This window comes from Poecile atricapillus, chromosome W (genome assembly GCF_030490865.1).
Source record: "Poecile atricapillus isolate bPoeAtr1 chromosome W, bPoeAtr1.hap1, whole genome shotgun sequence".
Taxonomy (NCBI): Eukaryota; Metazoa; Chordata; class Aves; order Passeriformes; family Paridae; genus Poecile; species Poecile atricapillus.
Window position 1 is genome coordinate 44,607,197 of NC_081288.1, and position 24,628 is coordinate 44,631,824.

The window sequence follows — 24,628 nt, forward strand, 5'->3', positions numbered from 1 at the left end:
CCGCGGAGGGCGCGCTTGGAACTGCCTCTGTCTGTCCGGGCGCCCGGGGCGTCTCCGCGCCCTTCCGCGGTGCGGTGCGCGCAGGCTGGGCGAGGGCGGCTGCTGCTGCTGCTGAAGCTGCTGAAGGTGAAGCTCTCGCTCTCCAATTACTTTTCCCAAGAGAGAGAAGGAGGCAGCAGGAGGGGGAAGTCGTGCTGTGTGTGTGGAAGGCACACCAATCAGAGATGCTCTAACGGAGGGACTGCTGCAGGACGCGCCGGCTTCTCCTCCTTCCTCTGCCAGCGGGGCTGAATCGGGACCACGCGCAGCTGGCGTAGCGGCCGGAGCCGTACTAGCCTGCAGGACTTTCCCATCTCCGCTTTTCCGATAGCTCAACCATACTTCGTCCTCTGTGTTTTTTAATTTTTAAATTTTTTTTTAATACTCTGAAATCGTGCACAAGAAACACTTCAAGTCTTCCCTCCATTCCCAATTACTTCACCCTTCCTCTAGCATCTCTTAGCCGGATTTCTGGTGTATTCCCAGAGAGGAGTGGGGAGAGAGCCGGGCCCCGCGGAGGCTGCTGCCCCAGCCCGGCCGAGCCTAGGGGAGCCGAGCGGAGTGCGGCACGGCGCCGCTCCATGCCCCCGAGCGCTGGCGGGGCGCGGGGCGTGTGCCGGCGATGCCCGGGCGGTAAGGCTGGAGCTGCCCCCGGACGGGAGGCGGCCGATCGCTAGGCGCTTCTAGCAAGAATCGGGACTGCAGGTAGGTGAGCGGAGCGCTCCAGGGTCGTATGTCTGTCTGTGTGTCTGTCCGGGCGCTGGCGGGGCCGCCGGGAGATGCCTTTGGCGGCTGGCGGAGACCCCGCGGGCGGCGGGCGCAAGCGGCCGCGGCGGGGCCAGGTGTGCGGTGTGAGGAGCGGCTGCCGCCGGCTGCGCCCTCCCGTTGCCCTAAAGTTGGACGATGTGAAGAAGAGCTGCTTTGCCGTCCTTCTGCTGGGCACCTGGAGCAGCCGGCTACAGCCTTTCGCCGGGCGACCCTCAAGACTTTTGTTTTCCCTTATAATTTTCTTTGATTTTACTTAAAAGAATAGATCAACAGAGCCGAAAGGGATGCGGGGGGAGCAGGGGAACCCACCCGGTTTTCAACTTTTTATGAAAAGGTTGACTGCTAACTCACAGGACCTTCGGGCACTTGGGGGTTCCTCTGCCCAGACGCTTTATCGGCCGCCTTCAAGAGAGCGGCTGAAGGAGCGGGCATTATGCGTCCTCTGAAAACAAACAAACAAAAAAAGCTATAAAGGGAAGAATCATGGCTCCGTTTCATTTTATGTGTAGTGCTCTCCAAGTTGTGGGTATATAGTATAAAACATACCTTTTCTATCCACGTTGCTTACTTTGCATCTCGGTGAGTTTATTTACCTACTAAATTTATGTTGCAGGTTCTGTATGCCACAGAGAGAGGGCTTTTCCCTTATTGCATCCCATTTATAGTTTAGCAAGAGAAAGTTTTAAAATAACCTGCTTTATTCCTGTGGAGCTGTAGGATTGGACACCAGGTTATCAGTGCAAAGAATAATGAGCAAGAGCTTGCACTGCCCTGTTAGGACTTGCCACACTTGGCTCTTCTGTATGTTTCATTCCTTCGGGAGCTAAAATCATTGCTTAAAGCATTTTAAATTATATGTGTAGTTACAGTTCTCTCTTTCTAGCTTTTGCCTGGAGCTTATCAGTATTTTTTTTCAAGTACCTCAGTTCTACCTCCCTCCCCCTAGTAGACACTGGCTCGGTATTTAAAGAACTGTGCTTTGACTCCTGCAGAACTGTCAATTTAAATAATAAACATACTCAACTCCTATCTCTGAAAACCCCATAAAGGATTCGGGGTCATAGGGTCTTTGCACCACAGTGGATACATATAAATTACTATTGACTAAATGATAATTGTTATCTGTTTTCTCTGTCTTACCAACTAATTTCAGACTTTAGCATTCAGCCTACTGTATGTTTAACGCTTTAAAGCTGCTTTAAGGGCTAATTTAAGTCAAATTGAGAAATTAAGATTCTTTCCTGTAGTGTTGGGTACACACTTGAAACAGTAGTTCAGTGGTACTAGGAGGATAGCTTTGCTGAAGTTGGGAAAGAGCATACTAAGGTATTTTTATCAGAGGTGGCAAAGGTTACAAGTTTCATTATACTTTTTCACAGTAATTGTGCTGTCATCTCATACTGATGACTAAATTGTTTTGTGAGTGTATAATTAACACTAGTAAAGTAATTAATATAAATTTCACTATCTATATTTTATTTCAGAGAGCTGATGCTGCTGAGACAGTATTGAAAACCATGTGGGTTTTGTTTCACATAGTCCCAATTTCCAGTAGTTAGTCTTACAAATGTAAACTACCTAAGTACCATAATTTCAGTGGAAAGCTTTGCTCAGTTGATACAACAAATCAGTTTTACTGCTCACTGGTTCTGCATATTTTTTGATACATAGAAGGTCCTTCAAAAATGTGATATTAATTTTAGATACACTGATGGTAGTGGGTGACTGAGATAAAACCTTGATTCTGTCTTGCTGTTTTAATCAGGGAATGATGACTAAGCTGCCTATATCTATAATCATACTGGACACATAGGTTAACTTTTTTACCTCTCTTACGATCTGAGGGATCTCAGCTTTTTGTGTGGATGCCTGTAGAGCGCTTGATTATTCTGGTAGGGAATACATGAAAAACTTGTTCTGAATGAAAGTAAATAGATGTGTGTACAGATGGATATTGGAGATTGTTTTACTGGCAGCTTGCAAAGTGATGATTCATTGAGCCCTATCTAGATTTAAATAAAGCAAATAATACTTTACACTGAATTGTTGTGGCAGAGAAAAATGTAGCAGCCAAGAAGTTTCATAATTTCATCACAGATGATGACAGACTTGATAAAGGACATCTTTACAAATATAGGCAGTATGTTTTTGGTAAGCAAAATATTACCATGAAGTTTTTCAGATCTGAGTATCTTCACACCAAAATTTATTGCTGTCTGTGTTGCTACTTACCAACCAGTGTAAAGCCTAAATAATGTACTAGAAAGATGTTGCATTTATTATGTTGTGTGTTTTGCTTACTATAAATAAGTAATGCAACAGTGCTAACTACTTATCTCACTAAAGGAAATCACTGACTTGGAAGACAGAAAATCACAATACCTAATACTCATCTACACAGAAATGTGATCACCATCTTGAAAAATTATTCTGAACGATGCAACTATCAGTGAGCAAGCGGTTCTATGCCTGTGTTTTATCTTCTGCAGGATTTTATTAGAAATGCTTCATTAAGTCACATTATTCTGCAGCTGTTTGCTCACTGAAAATTAAAATAAAAATCAGGAAATTTATCCAGCAGAGCAGTAATATTTCCTTTGTTAAGTACTGAAAGTTCAAATAAAACAAAATCCTTTAGCATCAATGTGCCAGAAGCTCTGAGTACATCCTATTTTTGTGATGTATGGATGGCATTTACAGATGCAATTCATCAATGTATTTATTAGTCAAGTGTCATCAAACAAAGAAGATAAATGGCAGTAAACAAAGACTGCATGGTAATACAGAGGCTAAAGCAACAGAAGACCCTACAATCTAATTAATTATCTTCAGTTTCATATTTCCAGTCTGTATTTAAACATCTCATTTAAATGTCTTTCATCATTTTTCTATTGCATGTCCAAGTAATTCAGGTACCAACAGCTTTTTATTAGAAAATACATTTTTCATTTACCTTTTGAAATGCTGAATTTTGAAGGCATTGAGACAGAAGTTGTGTAAGGATGAGTGTAACAGAAAGGTCCTATGCCAGCAGATCTGAATACTGACCTGTCCCTGTTCATGATCATTTTTGTGTTGAGGTATATCCCCAACAGATGTAGACTTTCATTGCTCCCTTGGAGTAGTTGTAGCTCTGACATTTTAAACCAGCTGGAGTATTTGCTCCATTATTCTTAGATCACTGAATTTAAGAGTGTACTTAGAAGGATTTTGCTTTCTTTTTTTTTTTTTTAAAGCACGAGAAAACAATTACATACTATACTCAGTCAGCTTCATAGAGTCTAATGTAAGCACACACTTTCACATTTGAATTTTTTTTTAAAAACACGTGTTCACTCTTAGGGCTATTTCAACAGGAAATTTGGCTGAGTGATTTCGTTTTATAAACTGTTAATATTAACTTTGAAGCACTTTTCCTCATGACTAAGTTCACACATATAACATTCACCAGACATAAGAATGAATGTGAAAACATCAACAGTAATGTTGTTCATTTTTCCTGGTGACAGCTGCAGAGCTATCTCCTTTTGCTCCTGGTAGAACTTGAGGAGATAGTGGGGTTTATGCTTTGTTTCTTTATATACCCAAGCCAGCCACTCTTGTATGCCATATGTAGTGAGTTATTTATCAAAAGAGATAACAAAATAATAATGGCCACCTAATGTACCTCTTCATACTACTAGTGCAGAACATTCACCTTTTTAAGATAAATAATTCAAGGCATCTTCACATAGCTTCTTTCATGTTGTGAGTTTTGAAAACCACTTTGGAGATAGAAAGGAGAAGGCAAAGACCTTATGCTTTAGTTATGGTAGTTAGCATAACTACCTGGTCTGGCATGGCACTACATAGTTAGATAAAATGGGATGAAGTCACTGAAAAAAGCTTTCTTAGCTTTTTCTTCTGTCTGAATACATCAGTAGAGTGATTTGTAGAATTGCACTACAGCTGTAGCTGTTGCTTGAAGTAGCCCTGGAAAATGCTTTGTACGGATTTGATCCTTAGTCCTTAACTAAACACTTATAAGAGAAGTTCCTGTATGTTTTGTTGCATGGAAGAATTGCTTATATAATTGCATGTGTAAAAAGTTAGAAAATGTTTTTTTTTTCCTCTCATCTTTGAAGCTTATCAAACCTCCTGATCTACTATGTTCATAGCTTTCATTTTCTAGTTGTCTCACCTCACATCTTGCTGATCTTGTAATAGGAAACTTGAACACAGGTCTCTTGGCACCAGGACAGCGTTGTATACAGCTGCCTCAGCTGTGAGCATCCCTTTAACCATGCCAAGGGGAAAGCCATGGTACAGGGTAGCTCTCAGATGAAAGCACACATAGCTTTTTTTGACTCCTGTGTTTGGTAATCTTCTATGCCTATATGAAAAAATGAAGCTGAAGCTGCAGAAGGTGCTTTACATTAGCAAACTTCACAAGTAAATAATAAACAATCACAGATCAACAAACCTAGCTGGTTGTATAAATAGCAAACTATTAATAAATGAGTCAGGAAATATCAAAGACTTTTAAAATAGATTAATTTTTAGTCTTGGTTGTATGCTGGCCTTTTCTCTGTGGAATATTTCTTGCCTCCTCTGTTGCTATATTAAGGTCCAGTATTTGAAGATGAGGTACTGAACTAGATGGACCACTGTCTTGATCCAATAAAGCAATTTCTTTCTTGAAATGCAAGGAGGCAGTATTGCAGTACTGCATATTTATCTTACTTACAAGAACTAAATTGCAAGAACCAAACTGCAATTGCTTAGTGTACTGCTTTTGCTTTATTTTTCACTTTTAAAAGCAGGATATAAAACATTTCTAAAATAAATCTGTCAGTAACATGCAGTCTCACACCAGCTCTTTTAGAGACAGGAGCACAGACCTGACTAGTCTCTCACATTGGCAGTAATACTCTCATACTTGATTTCTTCTACTCCCTCACTGCATTTTCTGCATCACATATTGATAAGGCCGAGCTGTGGCCTCTGATCCATCTTGCCACATAGCAGTCAGTTATGGAGTGAGTGTTCTTCCTCATCTCTGTCTGACAGGTTGTGTCATGGATGGGGTAGAGGGTGTGGCTCAGTCCTTGGGTCACCCAGTGGATTTTCATGCTGAAAATGCTCATCATCTGAGCATCTTTATACAGGACCATTTTCCTGGTTACAGGTTGCTCCTTGCCTTGCCCTTCACCCTGTGAAACTGTGTATGAGAGAACCTCTAGCAAAGCCTTTGACATGTAGTCATGCACTCTTAGGACAGGTGCTGCCTTTGACCTCATGACTGTGCATTTGGGAGAGCGGTGAGCTGCATCTAAACTATGTACTCTAGATCCCCTTTTGGTTGAGACTTTCAGTGTTTGTTCCCATTTAAGATATCTGTTTGGCCTTTCAGATTCTAGGCTCAACCATAATTTGTCACTGGCTATTTTGTTATTGCATTTCATGACACTGCAAAGTTACACAGAATGGCTCGATGGCTCTGAAGAAAGGTAATATCTTTCTGTGCTATTTGTATGTTGTAAAGTGTTTGAAATATGGATCTTTTTCAGTGAGGGATGAAAGTGGGTACCATCTGAAGCTTGTCTCGTGGTTTATCTAAGATGAATTTGTAGTCTTAGTTTGGTTTGAACTGTAGAAATGTCCAAGTCCTGAAAGTCATCACTGGGACGAATTAGGATGCGTGCTTGCTGTGTGCAGAGAGGCAAAACTTGAGGTCTGATCATGAGAGACATTTCAGCTGGTGTGGCTTCAATGGGATCAAATTATTTATGTGATTTAAGTCTTTTGTGAAGTGAGCCTGAATAAATATTGCTAAGTGCTTAGGGTGATCTCTGCGGAAGGCATGTAGGTGGGGTGCTGTTTTGACAACTATTTTTGTGTCTGTATTCTGGATACAAATTTAAGACTTGAGCTTGATTTCAGTGGTTTACCACTCCTACACCTTTTATGAAGCTTAAATCCCATTATATTCAGAAGAGAGACTATAAAACATCAGGTAAATTTCAGAAAGATTCTACAGGTAGATGGGTACTCTGTATTAAAGAGTTAGAGGCTACAATTACAATAGTGTAAGTTTTCAAATGTGGCATTGTTGTTATGGAACCAAAGTAAAATATCACTTTCTGACTAAGTATATCTGGTTCTGGTATTTGTGCAGGAAATTAGGTCATATTTAGAGCCTAACTGCAGAAAAAAGATCTGTTTTAGCATCATTTCAAGAGAAGAATGCCCTCTCTAGGTTATATCCTCTCTTCAGACTCTGCTACCTGTGCAAATTTAGTGTAAAAAAATTCAATCTATGCATTGCAAAAAATAAGCTATTATTAAACAAGATGGAAAGTTTTATCTTAAGATCCGGTAACAGCAGCAAATACAGAGAGATAAGTTCAGTTCTATGGGCTTACTGGAATCAAGACACAAGAAATATTGTATTTATATGCTAACATAAAATGCCATAAATTTAGATATGGTATTATCAGCCAGTACACTGACATTTCTCATTATTATGATCCTTCTTTTTTCTGTTAAGTCTAGATTCACGAGGGATAAACCTTCTATTGGAATTAAGGTAATATTTAAAATGCATTACTGCCAAGGTGTCCAAACCTTCATAAGGAAGGCATTATGTTGGTATTTGTGCAATGGATGTTCAAATAAAGAAGTGGCCATGGATCCTGGTTGAACTTCTGATTTAGGAAATATTGGAGTTTTTTTCCCTAATGCAAATTCATTTTTCCTTTATGGCAATGGGATTTTATTATTCTGTTAGTAAACACTGTCATTATGATTGTTCTGGTTTAACCCAGTAGGCAGCTCAGCCCTCTCGGCCACTTGCTCACTCCCTCACAGTGAGATGGGGAAGAGAATAGGAACAGTAACAGTGAGAAAATTTCTGGGTTAGAACAGTTTAATAGGTAAAGCAAAAGCTGCACACACAAGCAAAGCAAAACAAGGAACTCATTCAGCACTTCACACTGGCAGACAGGGGTGCAGCCATCTCCAGAAAAGCGGGGCTCCATCACGTGCAGCGGTGACTTGTGAAATCTATGCCAATTCCTGCTTCTTCCCTGTAGCTTTATATGCTGAGCATGACCTCATATGATATGAAATATCTCTTTGGCTATTTGAGGTCAGCAGTCCTGCACCTCCAATCTTTTCACTGGTGGAGCAATGTGAGGAACAGAAAAAAGGCCCTGATTCTGTTTAAGCACTGTTCAGCAGTGTTACATCTCTGTTATCTGTTATCAACACTGTTTTAGTCACAAGTCTAAAACACACCAACTTAAAAGCTACTCTGAAGAATATTAACTCCGCTCCAGCCGAACCCTGTACAATCTCTATCACTTATTCTTTAAATTTGCATCACGCTTAGGTCCCATATTGTCCAGTATCCTCTCAGTTAACCACCCCTTCTCACTTCTCACTTCTCACTTCTCACTCTCTAATATATGCAGGTATTATTCCTTTCATCTATGGCCCACCAGTGTATAATGTCCATAAAACGGCAATTGAGTTCATCTAGTTCTTGACTTTGATTCTGTTTGTTATGGTGATCACTCAGGAGAGGAGAGGTGGTTGTTGTGTGGAATTACTGGGCACAAAAGCCAGCTGAGGTTGGGTCACTGCTGCACTTGCACTGGTTGTTGGAGGGTTGTCCTCAACTGGTTTGGGTGGTTCCTTCTTTAACACACAAGTCAAATCATGGGTAGTCAAATCAAATGGCAATTAAATGTATATCTGTTACAATCTCCATGCCTGGCCCCTTTGGACCAGGCCATATGGTTTTACATTGCAGTGAACTTCTGTGCTTGCTGCTGCTCCAGCATGGGTCTGTCCATAGACCACAGCCTCTTCAGGGATATATCTGCTGCAGTGTGGACTATTCCATAGGTGTGGTCAGTCTGAGGTGTGCTTCACTGCTTTGGTATGGCTTTATCCTGGGACCACAGCCCCTTCAGGGGTGTACCTGCTGTGTTGTGGCCTTATCCATGGCTGCTGTCTCTTCAGGGTTACAGATCTGAAATGCAATGAGCTACTATTAAGAAAGGTAACTCTATCCCAGATAAAACAGTACATTGTTAGAAGTATTTTTGGTGACTCCAGATTTTGTTTTACCACGTAGATCAGCTTGTGACCAAAGCCTAACAACATAAAAGAATGTAACTCTGGGTAACTTTATTCCCCTTCTCTCTTCTTGCATCAGATGTGATTTTGAGCCCACAGCTTGCAGTTCTTTGTACATTGCCTTGGAACTTTAGATGACTCTGTTTGTGCAGGCTGGTGTGGAATGCACCTGTGTGTGTACATGCGAAGACAGAGCTGCCTTCTCCCATTCTGATCATGTCTGCGTCCCCCTGTGTAATTGTTGGGGTCACTGCTTGCGGAAAATGTAGTAGGAGAAAGTTTAAGCCTAAATCAGCTGTTCTGAGCTTCTTTCCCTCTGAGGCTGTGATATAATGTTTTAGGTTTGAGGATTTTTTGACAGCTTAATTATTATTAAGTATTTCAAATGGTCTTTGGACTTGTTTTGTTGCATTATATAAAAAATATACTTGACATAGAGTAAATACACACTTACTGTGTTTTTTCATTGGAAGAGAAATTTAAAAATGACTAATTATTCATCAAATGAACTCTTCATAAAACCCCTCTGTGAGGAAAATGTTGACCTAGCTATTGCTATAGCTGCTTGAATATTCCAAGTCTCTTTAATATGACACTTGTTCCCATTTCCACTTTAAAAATTGAACACCCAATAATGACACTCATATTCTCTCCTTCTTCATCATGCCTCGGCTGCTCATAACCTAACTTTTTCTCCTCTAGTTCTTCTTGCCCTTCCTTTTGTCTTCACTGTTCACCTCATCTGCATTGGTGTCATATGATCTTTCCGAATGTCAAGTAAAGGCAGACTGCAGTCAGCATTACCAAATTGCTTTCCTGCCAAAAAGTCTCTTTTCATGTGCATGACCCATCATCTCACAGTTAGCTGCAAGTCATTCTGATTCCCAAATTTACAATGTATTTTCTATTTAATGAGCTATTAGACATTATGCACCTTTTAACTTCATTTTTTCTGACTAACTGCATTCCTCCCGATAATTATAGCTTTAGAAAGAAACAATTAATTTGAAACCAATTCTGCAACAGAAGTGGCATTATTTAGATAGCATTCCTTCATCTCCATGCACTAGGGATTATCTCATTAGGATTCATTTATATTTGGAGACTCCTAAGAACCACTAAATCAGTCCAATAGCCACCAAGGTGTCATCAATAACATAGACAAGGCTACTGCATATGCTATTTTAATAGAACAAAAAGTGGAGGTAGATTCGTGGCTGGCTGAGTAGTTAGTTTTTTGCATTGTCTAAATGAAAAAAAAAAATTAGTTTATATACTTTCTTCACCCAGGAGAATACTTAGAGTAAACCTGAGTACAAACACAAATAATATTCCATATGTATTGCAAAGATATGGACATTTTTGAATTGGTATGTTATTCTCATATATTCTTTTGGTAATGATAATATTCTGTTTGTTATGATAATTTTTCAAATTAAGTGGTTGTCTAATAACAAGCTGGCAAAAATTACAGCTGACTCAGTTACAACGAAGGAGTGAGTTCAACATTTGTGGCTCACGGGTTCCCTTATATCTGTGTATTTATTAAATTTAATAATATGTGCTAATGCAGGCTATATAATCTTGATTTTTGTCATTGTGATTAATTATATCTAGTTAATAGATACAAACCAAATGTATATGCAACCTGCCAAAGAATCACCTTGTGGTAAATTCTAATTCCATGAATTCCATTAAATGTAATATTTTTGTTTTTTGCTACCTCGAGTTCCACTTAGGCAAAATATGGAAACTATTAACAGAAGGAAAACTGCCATGGAAGTTAGTAGAAGTGTCCCAGCTGTTGTAAAACAGTCTCTGATAGACTCCTTTCATTGGTTGCATATCAGAGCTCATACCTCATTCTCACAGTTACTTTGTGGGAACAATATTGAAAATACTCCTGTGAGAAAATTTCCTTTCTCTGAATCCATAGATGTTAAATGCAGATTCAGAATGAATACAAGATACATATGATAGAAAAATATTCTGAGAAGTTTTGGTATTACATTGAATCCTTGTTGGCATTGTAACAGAAGGGTATATTGTGTATTCCCTTCTGTCTTGGATACTGTAAGATCACAATTTACCAGTGCCTTATGCACCTTTGCACCCCTGTGAGAAAATAGCTAAGTGTAAGGTGAGTAATTAGTCAAGCAGATGGCTTTACTTCTCCCCTTATTTCTCTGCAACTTTTTGGTTCAGCACTGCTTTAGTTCAGTTGCAATCTTCTCTGGTTTCTTATCATAGTAACATGACAGGCCTAGTTCTGTCAGCTGAAATAATAAAATATTTCTCACTAGTGAATGATTCAGGTGATTCAAAGCCAGATTTTTAAAGCAAACTATTTTTTAGTCTCCCAAACTTCCTACCCATTAAGCAAAGAGATAAAATAGTCTGCATATACCAAATCCTTCCAAAGCATTACTGTTTTACTGGAAAAAGTAAGTAGCTATGATTCCATGCTTTGTCCATGCTCAGCTATTCTATGAGCTGCACATTTCAGTCTCTGTGTCTTTTTTTGTGTCCTTAAATAACTGTTGGTAATTCATGGCCTCCTTCCTGGGGAGACAATTTGTAGCTGTCTGGTTCTTCTAATTTCTGTGTGTATTCTGGTCTTGCCCAGAAGATGTGTGTAACTTTCATCTAACACCTGAAAAGAACACTTTTCCATTTACTGACCAAGCCATTATGACTTTTAATTATTATCCCTCCATAGATATAATTATTCCTCTTTTTATTTACAGCTGGTATTTGCCTTTGCATGTAAAATATATTTATCTCTGTAAGTATAACAATCCTTAAAACATTATGTACTGACTGTATATGAATAGTTGTGTGACAGTCTACATTATCAACTGAGACCATGAGATAAACATACATAGTTTTTCTGTATATATGGAATATTCCTAGATCAGGAGTGGGCTATGGGATTCAGACCCACAGTGATGATCATAATAGTGATGAAACTTTGGAATTATTTAAGGTACATCTATCTGTTTTTCCACTTTTGGGGTTCTTATTTGTTGAGTAATTAACATTTTTTAAATTGGGCTTTGCCAAAGAGTGAATCAGACCTACTGTAATGTTTTTAGGTATTGGACTACAAGTAGTGTTGGAAGTAGAGAGAAATGGATGGTGGAACTCTATAAAATGATAAGTTGGTTCCCACAATGTGATTGTTTCTGGCAGAGGGTATTGTTTGAAAATAATTTTTTTGCTGTAGTTTCTCCTTTCCCCTCATATCAGGACAATTCTTGAACTTAATTCATTGTCATGAAATAAGTGATTGGAGCCCACTGGAAAAGAAAATAGTATAGCGGACAAACAATTTCTCTGTTTTGTTTTTATCAACTGAGGTTCTCCAGTGGGTCTGATCTTAGTAAAGACTTTTAGTTTTTATCCATTAGATCTCTTTTGTGAAGAAGTTTCTCTGTTAAGGTACTTCAGTAATGGCCACAGTCAGAGAACAAGTAGGACTACAATCTAACAAAAGAAGGAACTGAGGATGTAAGAAAAGTACTTCTTTGTACTTTGATGAATGCTCTGTCATATTCTTTCTGGTTAGTGGCAGACAGTGTTTCACATAACACTGTTACAGGACAAATGCAAATTTGTCCAGGCACTGAGTAGTTGTTTTCACTTTGGAGGAAAGAAGCTGTACCTGGCCTCTGCCTTCTGTTCTATTTTTATTTTAGTCTCTTTTCATATTTTTGGAAGACATTTCATTAGTGTTTCCCAGAAATGTCTCACCATGCATTGTAGAAAAGCATGTCTGCCTATGATTTTCTATGGAAGCCTGGTTTGTAAGGCCTTCTCATTTTTAACTATTGTAAATGCTTTCTAGCATTGAAGAAAACAAAACCATAATTGGGGAACAGGAGAATGTCCATTTCTTTCTTTTTTTTTAATTTAAACAATTTGTGACTTAGGCTTCTGCCCAAGAAATACTTCCTTTGAAAAATGAAACAAAATCTATTGTTCTACTACTATTTTTTTTTGGTAGGGTTTTTTTTATTTTTTAAAAGAATTGTTATTGAATGAAATAATGTCTTTATTTAGTAGCAATATACTAACAATTAGGAACTTCTATGTACCAATAAATACATTCTTCTACAGAAATTCGATCTCTAAATTGAATGCCCCTCACTCCAATGAATGAATGCCAATTACATTAAGTAGTGGTGTAATAAAGGAACACAACACCATGGTTTTCTTTTTATCAGCATAATAAGTTATGGTAGTAATTTTCTGTGAGAGTTTTAATTTTACAGTATAATATGCAGTGAACTAGGTCTAATTTTTTTCCCCTTTCTTTGCCATTTGAGGGCACTTCCTCATACTTCAGAGTGCTTTCAGACATCTAGTCCTTTGTCTGTCTTTGAGCATAGCTAACATTTTGCCATTCCACTGACTTTCAGTACCAGGCTTCGTTGGTGAGTCTAACTGATTTGTGGTCAGGGTTGAATAAAACTGACAGAAACATTTAAAATTCAAAGTTGTTTTTGATATTAAGAATCAAATACAGCAAATATAGAATGGAATTTAAAATACAGTCTGTTCTTTCTATCTTACACTTCAGCTTGTATCTTCATTTGGTACCCCAAGTTTGTTTGACTTCTGCAGTTGCTCAAAGATCTGTGTAACACAGTAGCTTTTTTGGAAAAAGCTAAAGGACTTGAGCAAGACACACTGCAATCATTAAAACATTTTTAAAATAGCATCTTATCCTTTCATGGTTAGCTTGATGTGTTCAGTTTCCCTGCTATCCTACAATACTATAAAGCTTTCAGACTGAGTACTGCATACCTCCTATTTAATTTCAGTCTCATAGGTGATGAGGAGGTTTAAAACCTGCTCAGATGGCCTAGATCTGTCAGAGAAAAGAGAGTCAAGCCCTTCACATAACCATTGCAGATACTCTGAAATTCACTCTGTGAATCTCATATAATAAAAGCTCTTTGGGTGGCTGATTTTGACTGAAAAGGTGAAGGTGGAGTCAACTTTCAGCATTTTCAGCAGTAATAAAACCTGTGGCTGGAATTTACCTTTTCACTGATATTATCATATCCAGAAGCTGGGTAACAGCTACAGTTGTGTTTTACCACCCCCATGTGTCACTTGATTGGCCTGAATATCTTTTTCCAGCAATTAAATTTTGTGTCTTGGAATGATACAGCTAGACGTAGCAGTCTCACAGGTGTCGTAGTATTATGTTTCCTTGCCTGTTCAAACATATGGTAGTAATTTTATTTTTTGAAGTTATTCTTTTTAATCTTGAAGTCTCTGATCAAAAATGTATTAAACCTCCTGGTATGTGGAGAAGAGTAATAATGGTGCATCATCAAATAAAATTCCTGAGCCGGTATACAGGACCTGAAAAGAACACCTTTGTGGACATCTCCTGCTCTTTTTCAAATGCCCCCAAAAGCAACAAGCTATGCAAAAGTAAATACACCTTTCATTGTGATTTATTTTGTTGTCAGATAATAAACCTTTGCAAAGCTACATTTGAAATGACGGTATCTTATTTTAATGGTAAAAGAAACTCCTTCTTTAGAGACTTCAGTGTTCTGCAAAAAGTAAAACACTGTATGTCACCTTGTTGCTGCTTTGTGAAATTTAAAGAAGAGTCCAGTGCTACTTTGCTTTAGGTGTTGGAAATGTGGTCATAACCTACCAAGAAGGGCATTGAAGGCAGGATTCAGCTTGAGATTGATACCTAAAATAGGTGTCCAATTGCAATTGGAGGTAAGTGCATTAGCTTCATAGTAAAGTGAAATCTAGGGTAGGATTCAGGTGTATAACATAATTTAAAACTCTCTAAAACATCTTGTCTGGCCTCCAAGTGCTACTTCAGATAGTTTCAGAACCCCATCTGAATCAGATGCAAGGCAGTTTGCATCACATCTGCTGATCCCTTCTCCTTTCACCCAAGGCATTTCAGGTGGCTCTCGATGGTGATGTTTGGGCACTTGAATCCTGTTGCTTATCAATAGACCTAGAAAGTGATTCTGCTTGCTTTAAAGTGCCTATCTACTTTGGATCAACTAAATTGTTCTTCAAATCACAGCAAGTTGGTTAAGTTGAATAACTTGCCTTAAAAGGTAGCATTTTAACTATTTGTAGTGAGCATTTTAAATGTGGCAAAATATTTAAGAGATTTGGATGGACTTTAAAGAGATGTACCAGATCAATAACATGTCAAATATCATGTTTCCCTCTGTACTCATCACTGGTGAAGCTGCACCTTGAGGACTGTGCTAAGTTCTGGGCCCCTCACAACAAATATATTGGTGGGCAATGAAAGTGGTGAAGGTCTGGAGCAAAAGTTGTGTAAGGAGTAACTGAGGGAGCTGGAGCTGTTTAACCTGGAGATGAGGAGGTTCAGGGGAGACCTTATCAGTTTTTATAACTGCCTGAAAGGAGGTTGTACTTTGGTAGGGGTCAGCCTCTTACAGGCAGTTTGTGACAGGATGAGAGGACAGAGCCTCAAGCTGTGCCAGGGGAGGTTCAGGCTGGACATCAGGAAAAACTTGTTCATGGAAAGGCTGGTGAAGCATTTGAACAGGCTGCCCAGTAAAGTGGTGGAATCACCATCTCTGGAGGTGCTCAAGAAATGATTGGACATGACACTTACTGCTATGGTTGACTGGACAAGGTGGTGATCGGGCAAAGGCTGGACTTGGTCTTGAAGGTCTTTTCAGACCTATGACTTAGTTAACTGAACTGACTACTTATATTTCAGTGCCTAAATGTGGGTGCCATAATCCTGAATATACTGCTACCTATGTTATTGCTAGAAAGAACAGTAGCATCATATACAACAATAACAAAACTAATTAACATTGGAGGCAATTTCTGCTAAAATTTCTGTTTTCATTTATTTTTTGTCTGTTGTTTAATGATGTAGTCTAATACAAAATCCTGGTGTGTGAAAAAACCGTCTGCTACCCCTTGAAAGTCTTGGTATTAGACTGAAGTCTGAAATATCTCACAAGTTATGAGCCTGTTAATCAAACTCTTTAAGCTAGATTTAATGTTTCTGATAATTCTAAGATAAATCAGAGATTTTTAATAATAAAATAATAACATATTATATGTTACACATATATACACAGAATAAAATATAATCTAGGTATTATAATATACATATATGTATTAATAAGAAAGAAATAATCAGCTTTTAAGGTAGGTCTGGAAAACCTGATTCCAGCTTTCCTTCTAGTTTATAAGAAGCATTACATGAACCAAATTTTATTTCTCAGTTAAGTTTTTGTTGCTGAGACCATCATCCAGAAGGATAGTTAATTTCAGAGCAAGCATTTATTGGACTGTGATGTAATGGGGAAATGAGAGAAAAAGTTTCCACAAGAATGAATAACCATATACTGAATGTGTGTAGAAATGTACTTACAGAATTTCAGAGCAATAAACCAAATGCAAAGTCCTGAAAGAGGCATATTCTGCATTAAGTATTTTTGTGACAGTGACACTTAGCATGACCTTTCAGGACTGAGGCGCTGAACAATGATAAAACAAAACTTTTTTCCGTCCTTTACTTTGGTTCACTTGCAAGACTGATTCCTGCAAGAGAATCTTTCAGTCCTTAGTCCTCACTGCATCTGCCTGTCATTAAAGTCATAACAGCTCTAAGTCATAACTCGGTTGTAGCTGTGGCAGTGGTCCATGTGTCTTGGCCCATGAGAAGTGGGAAGTATATAATTTCTGTCATCCACTAGTGTTTTATCAAAATACTGAGAATGTTATAAGGATGGGGTTTTGATTTCCTAATGAGTAACTCAACTGTGATTCCTCTAGTTTTGGCTCTTTGTAGAATATAGGTCTACTGGAATCAGTCCCCAAACTCCCACTGTGCTCATTGGCACTGGATAGCATCCATCTATGGAACTGGGAAAAAATGGCCAACATAAAACAAAGCAACTGTCCTTCCTTTGCCTAATGGCAATAAGTAATGTAAGAAATACACCTGCTTTGCTACTTCTTAGATTCTTAAACTCTTTACTACAGAATTACAGAGAATTTTATACAGAAGAAGTACTTTTGCTTATCATTTTTGTGGTGAAGTGATTCTTAGTTTAGACAGCAACTTTTGAATTCACTTAGTAAATAGAATGCTTGGGCCCCATTTCTGATATGATTAGGCAATGTACCCTCTCCCTATATTGCCCTTTTTTTTGTTTTCCCCAGAATTACTCTTTTCTCAGTAGATGCAAAGTAATTTCTGACTGTATTTTTATTTGCTGAGGGTCTTCAAGGCTCTTATGAAGAACCTGCTTTGATTCCTCCCATAGCTGTATTTGCGAAGTATTTTTTTGCAGGACACTTCTATTAGCAGGACATCAATATCTGACTAATTAGAGATTAAATATCCAACCAATATTTAGTAATACAGTTTTCTAACTTTCTAATTAATTGCAAAACAGGAGAAAATGTTAATTATGGTTGGAAAGATCCTAAATACCATTTTACCATTTTTACCATTTAATTGCAAGAAAATATGCAAATGACCAAATATATAACATTTAAAAAAAAAAAAAAAGGTTTCTCTTGCTGCTTGTAGTACAGACTTAAAATGTTTTATGGTAGGTAAATTTGTAACCTCCAGGAATTTGAGGATTAGAATTCTCTCAGTGAATAAATATTTTCTTTGTTACATACTCAGCTGTCCTCCTCTATAAATGTATCCTTCAGAAAAAAAAAAAAAGTTTTTTTTAAATTTTCCTTTAGAATGCTTATACAAATTAAAAAATTATGGTACATTATCTGTGGTATCATATGACAACTGCAATTGCAAGCTTCAAAACCGATGACCTGTAATCTGTCTTAAAATGTTAGAGTGGATAGATATACATATATTGATGGATGCAGTTTAAAACCCTAGGGCCTGTCTATAATAGAAAGAATTAACATCAGCATTTTGTACAGCTGAACTGATGGTGAATGCTATTTAGGTAAGAATGAAGGAGGGATGAACTTTGTTCAGCCCTGGTTCAAAGCACCATTACATATTGGACCAGATTTTGACTGAGCCATGAGCCTGCATATGGATAGAATTCCCATGAGCTATGCAACAACAGCTTTAAAACAGGATATCTGATGGTTAGCCTATTTTTAGGCTATTGTGGCTTTTGTAGGACCTATATTAATCAGGATATTTATATATTTTGTTTGTAGTGAATATCTGCCAAGAGTCAGTAAGTTCTTTCTCCATAATAAGCAGATTGCATTATTAAGTTGGGGGCACTATTTACATTAAATTATAATCTTTACCATTATTAGCTTTGAGCAGGTTTTATTTTTATTGCCATATAGATCTATTTATAATCAGTCTCCATTCCTATGATAAAATAGAAGGGAGATAGCAGAACTTTACAAGTTCTTCTGAATACTTTGACCTTTCATTTCCTCACAAGTCTCCCCAAATGAATACATCAGCATCATATCCCAGAAGAAATTTTTCTGCTGTTACTTAATTCTACATACATTTTATTTCCTTTTCACAGCAGCACAGAAGAGAGCATAAAAAGAACTCGCTAAAATCTTGATTTTTGTTCTACTTTTAAACTCTAAATGTAGACCAGGAAGTCTGCTTTCTGGGGAGCTCACTTGTTTTTTGTGGTGTCCATCTGACCTGCTGGGCTACCTCAGCAGCAGCGCTTAGAGTCCATGGGAATAAAACTTCAACATGAGGACACAGCAGATTTCACCTTGGGTGATGCAGATGTCTTTCTCAGAGCCAATAAACCAAATCATCCCCAGTCAAAGCACTTTTTGGACAGCAGGTGCAGCATTTTCAGCTGATGCTTGTCCATGGTACTTTATGTTAGGGATCTGAAGTTCTTAGAGCTTCCATTGACCTCTGTTATAATTTGCAGTTCTGCAACTCCGTGTGGGAACTTCCTGTGAGGACAAATTAAGATCGCATGTGCAAATTGTGAGACAGCCTGCATAACTTACTGTCATTTGCACATGTAACAAGATTATGTGCATACAATTCAGCCCATATGCTGAAAAATCAACACTGTATTTTAATCAAGTTCCCTAGTTAAATCAAACTTAAACTACTTGCTAATCTATCTGCCCAGAAGAGTCTCAGATCTGTACGAAATTCTTCTCTACACTAAACAGGTCGAAGTTTTGAAAATTTTCTGGATGTGCAGCTTGCTTAAAAAGCTGTCATGAAATCCTGGAAAAAGGCGATGGACATTACTAAGGTTTGTAATCAAGTAATCTACTCAGAGAAGCTAATCACCTTCTTCAAACAATCCTTTGCCTAAATAATATTTTTGCACGCCTTTACTGTAATGATACCTGCAGTGAGTTTATTTCCAAAGACTTGTTCAAAACATTCCCAAGAGAGAGAAATTTGCTGTTTGCAAGTAGTGTGTCAAATTTCTTTTTTCCCATTTCATTCAATTGAAATTTTTGTCTTCTAGCCAAATGTGATTTAAAACATTTTTAGGTCTCGTCCACTAAACAAATTGTTGTAAGAGCTGCATGCTCATTGCACAGAGGATGGGTTGGCATTTCTGGTTCAGCTTATTTAGTTCAGTGGCTGTGGCTGTTACACAGTCCAGGTAGGTGACAAGAAGGTCCTTTGCCATTGTGCATTAGTTAGAAAGCTTAGCAAGGCAGGGGATGCTGTTGTGTCAGCTACAAGGTTAGGATCACTGTGGACTTCTGATGCTTGAGAGAGCTGTTACAGCATTGAGATAAAAAGATGCGGCTCTTAAGTGCAGGGACTGAAATTCAATGCATTTTGAGTCGTGACATTCACTGTTTCAATCCCTGGTGAAACAACCTTGAAGCAGTATTCACCTTTGCTAATCCAAACAGAGTGTGAATCATCTTTCTTGGTCATAGGAGACAAGACTATCAGGATAGCTGCATGTTACCCTGAGGACCAAATCTGTGTTTTCTGCAGGTGTTTTTATTGCTCCATAAATGTATCTGAACTTGGGCTGCAAAGAGAAGAAAAATCAGCTGATCAAATGTCTTAGTTTAGGAATGGTACTCCCCAGTTTAGTGCTCACTGGGACACTCCAAACCACATGCTGCTCATTTGCTTCTCTCTCCTGCTCTGGTGGTGGGATGGAGAGAAGAACTGGAGGCACAAAAGGTGAAGATTACAGGTTGAGATAGGAACATTTACTGGAAACAGCAGTGAGATAAGAGAGCAAGCAATGAAGGCAACAGTGTTCATGGAGTGGGGGGAGGGGTGGGGGGTACAAGAAATTAACAAAGAAACCCCCTGAAATAAGCAATACCTGGCCACTCCCTTCGCCAGGCTGTGCCAGCCTTGAAGGTAGCATTTCCCTGCCCCTTCCTGCCGCTCCCTGCCAAAAATGACATGAGGTGTCATGAAGTATGTAGTTATCGCTGGGTCCTAGCCATTCCCCTATCCTGGCTATAGCAAAAATTTGCCCAGTCCTGGAAACGGGTCATTGAACTTCGGGATTTTTCTGTAGTTCAGGACTGATGGATTTTGATCCTTTGTATGGGTTGATTTTTTTAAAATTCTACAGAGGAATGCTTTTGTGACCGTGCTTGTAATCATGGAAAATACTGTATTTTGGCATCATAATTTGGGGAGCAGTTTTCAAAGTTGGATGGAAAGGTGGAAAAGGAGAACTTGCACAGCCATGCAGTTATCTATGGTGACGTGGACAATTTGTATTGACGTGTTTTAATTTTAAAGGAAGAAGTATCTTGTTTTATGGATCTTTTCTGTACTTGAATCTGTACCTTTTACACATTCTGTTTGATCTCATGACATTGCTGTATTGTTGATGCCTCTGTATGTTGGAAATTTACTGTACTCTTCTGGGGACATATACTGTGTTTCTTAAAGCAGGTGCACTAGAGGATTATTGAGTGCCAGTGATGACTTATGCAAAGTGGAACCCCTCATCGTGTAGGCAGATGATTTACAAATCAGGCTTTGTATTTTTTTTGGGTCTGGACTAAAGGTACTGATTTTCAACCCTTCAGTTTGGAGGACTGAAATTTCTCCAGAAACAGAGAAGTTGGGTATGAAATTTGTTCTTTGACACGGTGCTAATTAAGGTTGAAGAAAAACATACTCCATGGGAGACAACATCTCCTGTTTGGAATCTGCTTGGGTGTAAACAGCTCTTGGAAAAAGGCTTTGAAGTCTTAGTAAACGCCTAACACTGATGAGTAGTCCAGCGCAGTGTGCAATTCCCGTGCTCTGCCTGAAGGCGAGTGCGTGCTTTCAGAATCTTTATGCAGTCAGTTGGATTACCCACTTCAGTTCTGATGTCTCCTTCAACGGTCTTAGGGAGGGATGGTGTTCATGAGGTGGCACTTCTGTGGAGAAAGGTCATCCTCATATTGTCAGAAAGTGTTTTATAGTAAACACAGGGGCCAAGCAATTGAACTTGTGCATCTTCAAAGACTGCCAGATAAAGGAATGTGACAGCATTTAAAATAACATACAAACAAACAAACATAATGAACCTGCAATGTTTTTCAATACAGAGCTCAAGATTTATTTTTAGAAAAAAAAACCTGCCCTCTGTGGTTAACTTGAAATACAAAACAAAATGTTAAGGATGCCTTTCTTTTTTTGACCTTTCCCACTTCTCAGCATAATGTTGTTTACAATGTAAATACGTTTAAGTATTTTAGGGAAAAAGAAACAAAACCTCAAGTTCTGGAAAGAGCAGAAAAATTATGTGAAAGTTTTGGCTGCCCTTCAAAAACTTTAAATCCACAAAATCTCAGATCAATGAGCTTACCTCATCTAGACTTCTGAGAGGAAGTGGTGTGTGTATGGATCTGTGGCCTAAGCATAGATGTGTTCTGAACCATGCCTGTGCAAAATGGATCAAATACTAGATTTCATAATCTGCTTTTCTTTGACTGTCTGGAATAGAAGACTGTTCATTAAAAAAAAGTTTTATTTTCAAAATAAATGGGCTGTGCTTACTTAGGACATTATTGAAATTTAGATTTTTTTAGTAATGTCCTTGAAGAAGGAGTAAGATACAGTGGTTTTTTTTGTTTGTTTGTTTTTTGGTTTTTTTTTGGGTTTGGCTATTTTGAGGACTTTTAGATGTAACCGTCAAAAGAAAAGTAGCATGCTAATATGAGTGATCAATAAGTAGCTAATATTTATAAGATTTTTTTCCTGCTTGTTGCTGTGGCTCACCTGCTTTGATGTTATGGAAGGGGAAAAAGTCAGCTTCTCATTTGAGTGTTCTTGGGATATTTATTTATAATTCAGTCTCTATCCAAAATTGTAATTTTAGGGTATGGGAAAAGTGATTTCTGAAGTGATGGATGACATTTGTGCATGAGACCAGACAGATGACAAAGTTTTTTTTAATTGCCACATTGAGAACTCAGAGCTGTTGCAAGGGCAGTATGACAGAAGCAGCTCTGGCACAGTAAGGGCTGCTGGTTGTGTCCAAATTCAGCTGTTGCTACCTGGGATGCCCAGGACTAATGGTTTGTGTAGGCAGTGCCAGCAGCTGGAAGGAACACAAACATTTTCAAAAGAGGCAACCAGAAGGCTACAGGTAGGGTCCAAAATATCAGTAGTTTTTGCTTGGAAATGTGTTTCAAAGACAATAAAATTTACTAATAAATTGGCTGGAAAGGAGTGGCAGATGACCCAGCTTCTGTTTTCAGTACTTTTGATCCCAAACACATAAATATGCAAAACTTTTACTGCTATGTAAAAAGAAAACAGTCTAAAGTCATAACTGGCTGTAGAATTTGGTTGGAATTAGATGTGTGGAGGCAGAGGTGTGTGTGGCTGTTCCTTTCTCCCTCCCATAGGCCACTCACGTCAGTGTTACCTGCTTTGCTTGCTCCTCACACAGAGCTGACCTTGTTCTGGCTGGCCTTGTACTTTCTCATTTCTTTGTCTGTGTTAAAGCCAGCTGGTTCTCTCTATGGAAATTCACAGCTAGGACCCTTTCAGCAGATGTCTACATGGCTTCTGCAGCTCTTCTCCTCTGCCCTTCTGTGGCTTCATTAGACTTTTACCCTCACATTACAAAGTGAAAGCTGGGTTACTCAACTTTCTTGAAGTGTGTAGCAATTTGAAGGCTATTTATAGTTGAACTTCAGAGCATATGGAGTGAGCATAGCCAGAATATTTATGACCTCCAGATCACTGCCCTTTCTTCACTCAACCCCCAGATTTACGTAAGACATTGTAGCCTTTTATTTTTGAACCAGGGTCTGTCCTGGTGCATTATACAAGAACTTTTTCTCCTGGAAACTGTAGATAAGTTAGGCTGCTTTCCAGCAGCGAAACTTTATAGAAGTTTTCACACAATTTATAACAAGATTATAACTGTGAGAAGGATAATGTTTGTTCAATGTGTAAGGGTAACTAAAGTCAGGTTTGGGAGATGGTATCACCCACAAGACATGCTGAGAAGTCAAATAATAGCATTGTTAAAGTGGTGCGGGAAACAGTGTTTCTGTCTCTACCAGCTTTGGTAAAAAGTGTTTGAGAATATATACTTGCTACACTTGTTATGGCTTGAGAATTCTTGCTGCTTTAGCAGAAGGTGAGCTCAATTTGCACCAAACCAGGTGCTGAGACCTCTTTTAGGACAGTGGCTTGTGTCAGTGAGTGAGTAGAAATACACATGGCTGTTCAGCCTCTGAAAAAGGCTGGGAAACACCCTGTAATGTCTCAGGGAAAACAGTCATCTCTGCAGAGATCTATACTTTTTACAGCTCAGATTTTAAAGCTGCTTTCTGGAAACTTGTGACACTCTAAAAGACCTCAGACCTATGTTTGAGTACTCAGGGTTCAAAGCCTCCATAAAAGCCTTTCTAAATGTGCTGCTTGCAGAAGTGACAAAACTTTGAGATCTTTGTACAAGTGCAAGGCTGGGCCAATGTTGTTTATACCTGTTTTTATTTTCAAATAAAAATTTTGCGTAATATTTTTAAAGTTAGCAAGGATCTTGACTAAACCTAGTGTGGATGTCTTTCTCTGAGTACTTGCATTATTCTGATAACAAAAATATATTTGTAAATGGACAGTAAACCTAACTTTTTTTTTGGATGAGCATATGATTTTGATGGGCATTTTGAGTATCTCATTCAGTGTATGCCAGAAGATATCTGGGTGAAAGAATTACCTGTACTCAGGACTTCTAATGCAATCTTGTTTCTCCGGTGTAGAGACACATTCTTGAGAGTATTTTTCAAACAGAAAAAGACAAATTGTCCGTTGTAGGTAGGAGACAGATTCCTCTGTGATATAAATTGACTGAGATTCCCAATGAAAGTTGAAAGTGGAAAAAAGAAATTAACCGCTACCAGAGAGTATCAACTTTACTTCATTTTCATGCTTTTGGAAAATGTCATTATTCTGATAGTGAACTGAATAGAAACCTTTTTGTTGTCATGCATTTAGAAAAATGGTATGACCTGAGAATGCACCCCCAAAATGTAGAATGTAAGCTTCTTTCTCTTACCTCTTTTTCCCCAGTTCTTCTTATTGGCTGTGTGAATGTAATCCACCCTCTTCCCCCTGCCTTCAAAAAGATGTGTGTTATCAATTCTCTTCCTCTTTCCCTCCTGCTCTCCTTCTCCATGGGATCCCAAGAACCAGAATAAAGCTGAGCTTCCATCTCAGCAAGGGAAAGAGCCTCATTTTTAGTTCCCCTGTTCTATGCTA

General features: G+C 38.5%; 1 protein-coding gene across 2 annotated transcripts in view; it reads left to right on the plus strand.

Moving 5' to 3' along the window:
- Positions 1-539: 539 nt before the first annotated feature.
- Positions 540-24,628, plus strand: part of LOC131592490 (chemokine-like protein TAFA-2) — a 180,669-nt gene continuing 156,580 nt past the window's right edge. For both annotated transcript variants that reach the window (XM_058864034.1, XM_058864033.1), the window contains exon 1: positions 540-744. The gene's annotated coding sequence lies outside the window, so the exon portion shown is untranslated. The remainder of the gene's footprint in view (positions 745-24,628) is intronic.